General features: G+C 39.8%; 1 protein-coding gene across 4 annotated transcripts in view; it reads right to left on the bottom strand.

Moving 5' to 3' along the window:
• Nucleotides 1-8,459: 8,459 nt before the first annotated feature.
• Nucleotides 8,460-9,770, bottom strand: part of LOC147463817 (RNA polymerase II degradation factor) — a 76,498-nt gene continuing 75,187 nt past the window's right edge. For 3 of the 4 annotated variants that reach the window (XM_086491348.1, XM_086491379.1, XM_086491370.1), the window contains exon 14: nt 9,091-9,569. The gene's annotated coding sequence lies outside the window, so the exon portion shown is untranslated. Of the gene's footprint in view, nt 8,970-9,090; nt 9,570-9,770 lie in introns of those variants that run through there. The other variant, XM_086491357.1, reaches the window with a different exon arrangement.

Below are 9,770 nucleotides of genomic sequence, written 5' to 3'. Positions count from 1 at the left end.
GGATTCTTGCCCGTAGTATGCCTTAGACGAGCCTTGAGAAACTTTAGCAAGACCCAATCATTTTTCTTAAAAGCTAAGGCTCTTCTATGCTTATTAGCAGCATCCCTTTTTGCCTTTGCTTTGAGATGGATATAACCTCTTTAATCTTTGGAAAAGATTCTTGTGAGTCTCGGCTATATTCATCCGCAGCGAAGATCTTCCCATGTAATTTAAGTAGTAAGGGACTTTTGGATCTTCCCTTTTTAACCTCGAAAGGTGCTTTCCCCCTAGAAGTATGTACAATGTCATTGTACGCATACTCTATCTATAAGAGGTAGGTACTTCTCTCATTGAGAACACTGATCTACTTCCATGACATAGGCTTTTAGTATATTCAAGAATTGTTAGATTAGTTATTTCGCTTTTGATGTCCGTTTGTGGATGATAGGCCAAAAGAGAAATTTAATCTGCTTCCTATATTCTCAAAGAGACACTTCTAGAAATTACTGGTCATTCTAGGATCTTTGTCCGACACTATGGATGTTGGCAAGCCATGATACTTGAAATTTTGAGATCTAAAGAGGTTGTCGTTTGATATGCCTCAATAGTCTTTTTGATAGGTATAGAGCGTATTTTCTTGCTAAGCCTGTCGTGTGAAACAATCCAAATTCCTTCCCTCGATCAAATTTTAATTTTTGGTGTACCACACATTTTGAAACATACTCCTGTATGTTTACTTTTCATAGTAGACCAACAGAAACACATTTCTACTCCTCGAAGCGTGGATTATGGAATCCCTCTTTGCCCCGCATAAGGAGAAGCATGGGATTCATACATGACTTTCTTATTGTATTGGTGAGTAACACATGGCCTATTACCGTTTGGAAGATAACCATCCTGCAAGGTGAATGGTTCTTTTTTTCTTCCCTAATGCAAAGGCTGTAATTACCTACTTAAGGTCTTCGTCAATAGCATACTCATCTATCCTAAGAGATACATCATTGTGAGTTTCTATAGACACCACATTTACCCTTGGCCGTTGTGAAAGTGCACCGACCACTTGATTGTGCTTGCGAGCAATGTGACCAATATGAAATTTAAATTGCGAAAGAAAACTTTCCCACCTCATTTGTTTGTCGGAGAGCTTGGTCTTCGTCATGAAGTTCTTGAGACTTTGTGATCCATTTGTAGGATGAATGGAGCCCCCGAGAGATGATGTTTCCATGTGTCTGGGGCATGTAGAACAGCTAAAAGCTCTTTTTCGTATATGCCCAAGACCCGTTCATCGGCATTGAGCCTTCGGCTCTCATATGCTATGGCATGCCCTTCTTGAAGAAAAACTACTCTAAGGTAATCATCACAAGCATCACATTGGACCTCAAATGGCTTTGAGAGGTCCAGAAGCGTAAGGACTGGTTGGGAGGTAAGCTTCTCTTTGAGCTATTCAAAAGCATTTTGTTCTTTAGCAATCCATGAGTACTTAATGTTCTTCCTTGTTAAGTCATGCAATGGTCTGCTATTTGAGAGAATTTTTCTATGAAGCGTCTATAGTATGCACACATACCAATAAAGCTTCTTAGCTCATGTAGATTCCTTGGATTAGGCCATGCTTTTATTACCTCCAACTTTGATGTCATCTTGAGAGATAATGTGACCTAAATATTGAATCTCTTGTAGGAAAATTTCACTTTTCTTTTGATTAATGAAAAGTTTATTCTCTCTCAGAACTTGAAAGATTACCTAGAGGTGTCACTTGTACTCCTCAAGAGAATGTGAGTGGCTTGGAGATTTTTGTGCTTCGTGAGTTTGAATGCGGCTGGAGAGTTTTCCAGGCCAAAATTGTAACTTATCAAATAGATCTTCTATCCGCGGCACGGGAAATCTTTTTTTTTAATAGTGATCTTATTTAGTGCTCTATAGTCGACACACATGTGATATGTGCCATCGTTCTTTTGCACTAAAAGTACTAGTGAACAGAATGGAGAGGAGCTAGGCCTCACCATCCCTTTTTCCACCAATTCATGCACTTGCCTCATGATCTCCTCTTGTTGAGCTTGTGAAACTCAATAAGGAGGTTTATTAGGCGGTGAGCTTCCTAGTAGAAGCTCTATTACATGGTCATCATCCCCTCGTTTTGGAGGTAGCTCACAAGGGACGTCATCAATGAACATGTCTTGGAATCCATTTAGGAAATTAGACAACTCTAATTCCTCTTTATTCACTTTATTGCTACTTGTGAAAACATTAGAATCATTTACAGATTCTGTAACAAAAATCATATACGCAAAAGTAGAGCTTTTCATTGACTTATCAAAAGCAAGCGTATTTACCAGGGATATGGTGTTCCCCGAATCATTCGCTTCTATGTATATGCTCTTTTATCTATAGGTAAAATAGATTCTCCTTTCAGGGAACTTCATGTTGGCAGCCATGCAGTTGAACCATGGTGCCCCTAGGATTACATCTTCATGTTGGAGAGGAGAGATTAAAAAAAAGCCTTCTTTGTCCATGTAGCTTTGGACACGAAGCCTCAACTTCCCAGTCAAGGGAGTAACGGAGGCTTGCTATCCCTTGAAAGCTCCATCGGCAGTTACATTATCTCTCATCTCGAAAGCTTAAATGCCCAACTTAGTGGCCAACTCCGTTGATATGAAGTTGTGAGTAGAGCCAGGGTCAAAGAGAATAAGGGCATCATGCTCCCTTACTTTTCTCCAAGCATAGGAGAGGTATGAGCCTTTGCAATGAGTATCCTCTTTTGGAGCTTTAAGCATGGAAGCTCTAGGAGTGTCATTGAGTACATTCAGTACATTTCTTTTGGGGCAAGAACGATAACCATGTGCTTTGCTCCCCACACTTAAATCGTTTATGGTCTTTATGAAAGGACTCTAATTCTTCGGGAGAGAACTTATTTTTACCTTTGTAAGCTCCTTTCTGCTTGGCCTTGTTGTTGGTCTCTTCCCTTTAGCTTCATTTCGATCCTTGTTTTCCATGGGCTTGAAATTTCTTCTCAACCCTTGTTGGAAATTGATCCTTGAAGCAACCATAGTGTGGTGGATGGCTTCGGTGATAATGCTAGGCCGTTGTGAGTTGACATACTTGGCCATTTCTTCAAGTAATACCGCACCATCTTGTTGCTTTTGTTCAAAGAAGTCTACCCTTTAAAAGACTATAGCTTTGAGATGTAAATCCCAAAACTTGTCTACATATTTGTGGATAGACTCGTTGAAGACCAGCTTCAAGCTCCGCCATTCACTAAGCACTTTGTCCTTTGCATCGCTTGCAAGGAATTGCTTCATGATGGAAACTCGTAGAGTTTTCCATGTCTTTGGGGCCTCGCCATTGCCACAAAGGCTAGCCCACCATTGACAAGCAGATTTCTAGAAGTGCATAGCGACATGGTATAGCTTGGAGGACTCCATGAAGCCCTCGTCTCCAAAAGGCCGAATCAAATTGTTGGATGAAGGCCAATACTTTGTCGGTGGCACCAAAGGTGCCATCATAGGTGAGAACATAGATTCTCTTTCCTCCCTCTTTAAACTTCTTGAGATTTTGTGATCTTCGGCATGGAGGGTATGATTTGCGATGTCCTCCCCTCTTGTATTCTCTACGAGAATAGTTTTCATCGGAAGAGGAGGAAGGTGAAGAAGAAGGAGAAGAGGGCACTTATGATGGAGGTGACAAACTTAAGCATTGAAGCATGGCTCTTAGTTGGATTTGCATTCCATAGCCAAGAGTGTTGGTGTAGGCTCTCCCCTGCTCAACAAGCTTGAAAAAGGAGATGGAGCTCTTGCACTTTGCACTTCACACAATAAGAGAGGGTATGTGTGTGTGGGAGAGTATACCCTCTCATGCTTGGTCCACCTCTCTCTCTCTCTCTCTCTCTCTCTCTCTCTCTCTCTCTCTCTCTCTCTCTCGCGTATATAATTATATCATTTGAACATGTGTCCTCTTTTTCTTCTTTGAGAGAAAGAACTTAATTATTTATTTTTATGCATCTAAATTCTCACTGGACCCCTTTAAAGCCTATCCAATAGGATTCAACCACATCATGAGAGTCACATGTGGAGGATATCTTAGCATGTGTCTTTTATGCTTCTTAAGTCATTTTGTTTGAATTGAACACTTCAAGCACCTAGTCTTTTAAGCATGGAAACCGTTTATGCCTCTTGAGAGTTTATCTTTAAATTGAACACTTCAAGGACCTTCGTCATTTAAGCATAAAAATCACCTCAAGCTTTCGGCAAGGTTCCCACAAACACTTTAAGCACTTTAGTTAGCAAGCCGACGAGCACCTCATGCTTGGGTAGGATTCCCACCTCAAGGTCAACCCTAGCTTGCCTAAGGTTGCCTAAGGTCAAAGGACTTTTTAACACTAACTTTTGAAGGTCTTTAATGACCCCCTAAGGTCTTTTAAACTCCATTAGATACACGTTTCTCTTTGAAAGACTACCTCCTTTTGGATCCCTATTGAGATGTAACCATCTCTCCTCTTGGTCCCTTGCTGAGATAAATCTAGAAGCATTTATTGCATATTGCTCTTTAGTAGATTGTGTCCTTTTGGACCCCTATTGAGAGGCAGCCATTTCTTCTTTTGGTCTCCTGTAGAGATAGTTCTCGAAGCATATATATATCCTAACTCTTGTTCCCCTTTTATCTTCCCATATTTAGTGATCAGCTGAATATGAGAAAATCATTTGGTAAAGTTAGATATTATATTTCATGACAACCTGGCTCTAGAAAATGTCGTTTTTTGGCGGCCAAATTGGCGTGATGAGATTGGTTACTACCATGATTCTTGTTTTGTTAGGATTCTGTCTTGGTGCCACGCTACCTAAGTTTGTTTTTTTTTTTTTTAAGAGAAGGGTGGTGGGTTCGTATGATGTACCCTTGACATTTGCTGAAAAAACGATGGTATATTGTGTAGGAACTATTGGATACTCCCCGTCCCAAAGGGCATCTGTTACTTGGACTCTATTTTGTGGAAGGGTGGTTTGTCCATATTATAAAGGTTGGTTGCTTGTTTGCATACTTTGGGTGGCTTCTGTTCCATCTGATACCAAGTTTTCATCAGGTTGCCAATGCAATAAGGATACCACTTTTGATGTACTATATTGTTCACTAGGGGGTCCGATTTTTTGCTAATTTTTTAGCAAAATTGTGGCTAAATAGATTGGATTTAGTAGGTTTTTTTCACATTAGTCATAACACTTATTGATACAATCTTAGGGGTGTTGGATATTGCTTACCCGGTTGGGCCTTTGAGATTTAGTTTTGCTTGATATATTATGCCGAGTTTGATTCCTAAACCAAACAAAAGACTTTTTTTTGTGGGAGGTCTCTGATGCCATAGATTAGGTTACTTTATGGCTTTATACTTAAAAGAGGTATACATAACCTGAAAGAACTAGATGAGTTAGATCTTGACATTCTTGCAAAGTAATTTATGGTATTGAAGGGGTGACTTATGTGCTGACATGGAGATGAAGACACTTGGATCAAAAGGGGTGGTGGCCTTCTGATCAGAATGATATGTATGTTGATATCTATTTAAGGTCTAATAAAAATTGGGATAAGAAACCATACATATAATTACTTCCATAAATCATTGGAATAATAATCTTTTTACAAACATTAGAATGAATTAAAGCACTGGAATACATGAACACTTCGGACAATAGTTTTAAGTTAAAAAAGTTGGACATGCATAACAACTAATACAGTCCGTTGACACCTGTAAAACGCATTCAACGCTAACGTATTTGTTGTCTTTTTTAGATGGATGCAAGTGAGGACTCTATCCTTTCTTGGGATTTTTATGGCTTAGCTGGTGTCCGCCTTTGACATACCAAACTCTTATCACTCTATGAAACAGATAACACAGATCATCCGTCAAACTTGTATATTAGAACGAGACCTCATTCTTACAACAATGTACAAAAATTATTCTAAGATTGAGTTGTTTTGTGTTGCCCTTGGTCACTTTTCTAAAGCCAGCTATCTTTTGAACTTGTATCTTCATTTGTGTTTATATATTAAAATAAAACAGCTACACATAACACACACACACACAAAGCACCTTCCTCTCAATGTACCCTTTATCACAAATTCCTTCGTCCTCTCTCTCTCTCTCTCTCTCTCTCTCTCTCTCTCATATTGTAGGTGGAGTTTTGCACTCGCTACCACACTGTTTGCACATCACTTGTACACAATGTGCACGATTCTATAGGCACAAGGATTACACATTGCTAGATACAAGTTTTGCACTAGTTTATGTTTTGATGGTAGGTCTATGCATTGACAAATCCTTTTTTTTTAAAAGCATCTAAAGTGCCATTGAGCTCTTTTAAGAGCGATATCCCTGTCAAGATTTGGTATACTGCTTCCATTACTTTTGGCACATGTTTATGCATGTTTTCACTCATGTACAAGAGTTGCAAACACTACCTATTCTATACTATGGGGAGTCATTTTTTGGCAATTTCCTGATCGTTTCTAAAACTTGGACTAGAAGAGTCCTTTTTTAAACTTTGGCTAGTGTCTTATCCTAAGTGTGTTCATACACATCAATATCACATATATGGTAACAAAAATATGGCTAAACATCATGATGTTGAATAGACATGTGTAGATGCACGGCCAAAGAAGAGTGCACACGTGTTCCTACAATGGAACATGAACCTTAATTACACAATCCTCAATGTTGAAAAAGAGAGAGAGAGAGAGAGAGAGAGAGAGAGATGACTAGGAACCTTTATTATACAAGCATCAGGAGAGAGAGAGAGAGAGAGAGAGAGAATTACAAACATAAACCTTTATTATGGCATGTCTGTGAACACGCTAAGGACCGTCTGAGCCATTTTTTTCCCTTTTTACGAGGCTTTTTTTCATTTTGTATATATGCCTTTCACTCTAGGGAAAGCCTTATTATTGTACTGGCACACTCAGTAATAATACTTTCTATCTTGTGTCCTCTTAAGTTCATCTTATCCATCGTCACATGCATTTCTACAATTGTATTTCCACCAATTGGTACGAAAGCAGGCTTCTACATCCAAGCAACATCGCCAACAACACGCTGGCTCGGGTTCTCCAATTGAGCTGATTTTTCTTCAGCGTCCACAGGGCGACAACCTTTGGAGGAGATCTTTAATCTCAAGGCTGTAACAATTTTGGTTCATTCTCACTTTTTAATATTCCTAACCATAGGTATAGATAAAAGACAAAATTGGATCATGTATCCAATCTTATTGACATGAGAGTTCGAACACTTTTCTCATCACAAGGCTAGAAGACGTCCACAAATGACCAAGATAAACAATCTGAGCAATGTACTATCCAAGACAGCAACCAAGGTCCCCACACTACTAGATTGCTCTCAAATTATTCAAGATTAAGGTGGAGGATTCGTAAGGCCATCGTCTACTTGCCCTCACCCCCTCCAAAAAATCAATGTTCTAGAATTTCCGATACTTAGAACATTGCTTCCACAATTAAGGACTTCCTTTAGAAGTAATCATTACACTAAGTTAGACAGACCTTGACTTTGCCTCATCTCTTCAAGTCTATTTTCTCTACGGATATCAACATTGTAAAGTCGGAGTACATCCATATTTCTTATCTCAAAAAATCCAAGGCCAGCATTATCTATAACAAAAATGAGCTATTCCAATAATCACAAACTTAATTCATCCAAGGTTACATAGCAAGACAGTGATCGTAAAAGAAAAATTCAAAAACTTCTAGTTTCCAAGGTAACACTTAAATCTTCTCAACATGTACTAGGAGAGAGCTTCCAGAATGTAAACTCAAGGACTGTTGCCGCTGCTCTTTCACAAATGCAGAAACCAGAAAACCAAACAAGATGGTCAATTGCTGACTTATGCTCGGCGGTTCATTTCATACTAAAATTTGAGAGAGCTTTCAAGTTGGAGCTAAGTTTCTATAAAGGTATTGAACTGCAACGGTTCTCTTGCCAGCACTTAATAGGACATTGCTAGTCCCATGAAAATTTTCTTGGTCAAGGGAGGGTTGATTGTCAGTTGGATGCACGCACAAATTTCACCATAAAACTGTCTGTGGATGGTCTTGAAAGGACCATAACAATGTCTGTGAATAGTCTTGAAGGGGACACCCCACCAAGGGGATCATATACTACCATAGAATATAGCCAAGTCACAAAAAATGGATCTGGCAAGCATACAAGGAATAACAAGAAAGAGCACCACTACTAGCGAACAAGTGCATCACAAGTACTAGTCAGCAATAGTACCACAACCGCTTGACAACAATACATCACAGCACTAATAACAATGCCTTCCATGTCCCACTCAGAACGAAAGGAAAAACGAAAACATAAGGGGCACGAGAAAAGTAATCGTAATGTCCTTTTAACACCCCTTCCTACAATCATCACAAACCAGGATGTCAACACGATAGCAGGGGTAATAAATTGAAGCTAACCACGTTATTAAGCCCTATGCCTAATTCGCAATACACAGAATGTTCTGCCACCAGTACTTGAAGCCTTGTTGAAGGCTAATGCCATTGTAAGCATTAACACCCTAGACAGGCACTGGAGACGTTGTTTATGCAGCATATATTGAACATTGTGTCTACAAATGTAGCTAAATTTGGTGACAATGTATGATATGTGGATTCGGCTGCAACCAATCATATGACCAGACAAACTTGTTAAGGCCACAGGCATATCTTTGGCTAAATTTGGTGACAATGTATGATATGTCTGCCTCAACCAATCACACGGCCAGACAAACTTGTTAAGGCCTGAGGCATATCTTGGCTAAACTTCATCCAAAGACAACGTCAGGTAAATGTAGAACCTCCCCTAATAAATGGTGTAGCCATTAAACCCCCCCTCCATGTCAAGACGAGAAGTGCCACAGGCGCCAATGAAGTTGGAGACTACCAACGCAGGCACAGCTTATCAAGCATTCAGGTTACCTCCTGCATTGGGCCACTTTCTGACATGCCTATGCCACCATGATAATGATATCAGACAACAGTCACCAATTGTAACCTCAACTCTTTCACACAGTTCAAATGGCACCACAAAGACACCATTAAAAGCCCCCTCAAAGCACGAGAAAAGGGTGACAAAAGATCTGTTGCTATAAATTGATTGGACGCTTGCGCATGAATAGTTTTTCTGCGGGGTATCAAATGGCAACACAAAATCCTTTTCGAGTCAAAGAATGCACACGAGAAACTTCAACCCTCCAATAGAAAAGAGATGTCCTAAAGCAAGGGCTTGAAAGATGTTCTCCCAGAGAATGGAGCATTGTTCACTGGCTAATTAAGTATCAAAGCCAGTAAGAATGTTGAATTGCCTCACACACTCTTGTGTTGCCCTCTGCAAACCTTCATTGTGTGACGATCTCCCTCACCTCCTTGGCTTCCCATTCAAGCAAAGGGATTCATTAACATGATCAGGATTTGTTGAGAAGCTAAAAGTTATACAATGTTCCACATTACAAGCCATTCCCATGTGACATCATGCCAATGTATTCCACTCACAAATGAGAGAAAAATTTTACTCGGTTTTGTCGCCCCTGCAACAAGCCAGAATTCACCTGCAATTCAAACATAGCCAAATTATATTTGACCACATCCCCAAAGCTAAAACGTGATCAAAAAGTTTGGGCTCACTGAAAGTAACACTGATCGTAAACTGGAAGCAAGTCTCACCACATTAACTCAAACCTGACAGTATGCTACATGGTCCAGCCCACCTAGCTCCCTACATTTTCTCGGTGTCTTGCCGAATGCTGAAC

Source organism: Adiantum capillus-veneris, chromosome 2 (genome assembly GCF_014529385.1).
Source record: "Adiantum capillus-veneris isolate H3 chromosome 2, ASM1452938v2, whole genome shotgun sequence".
Classification (NCBI taxonomy): domain Eukaryota; kingdom Viridiplantae; phylum Streptophyta; class Polypodiopsida; order Polypodiales; family Pteridaceae; genus Adiantum; species Adiantum capillus-veneris.
This window is presented reverse-complemented; position numbering and strand designations above follow the sequence as displayed.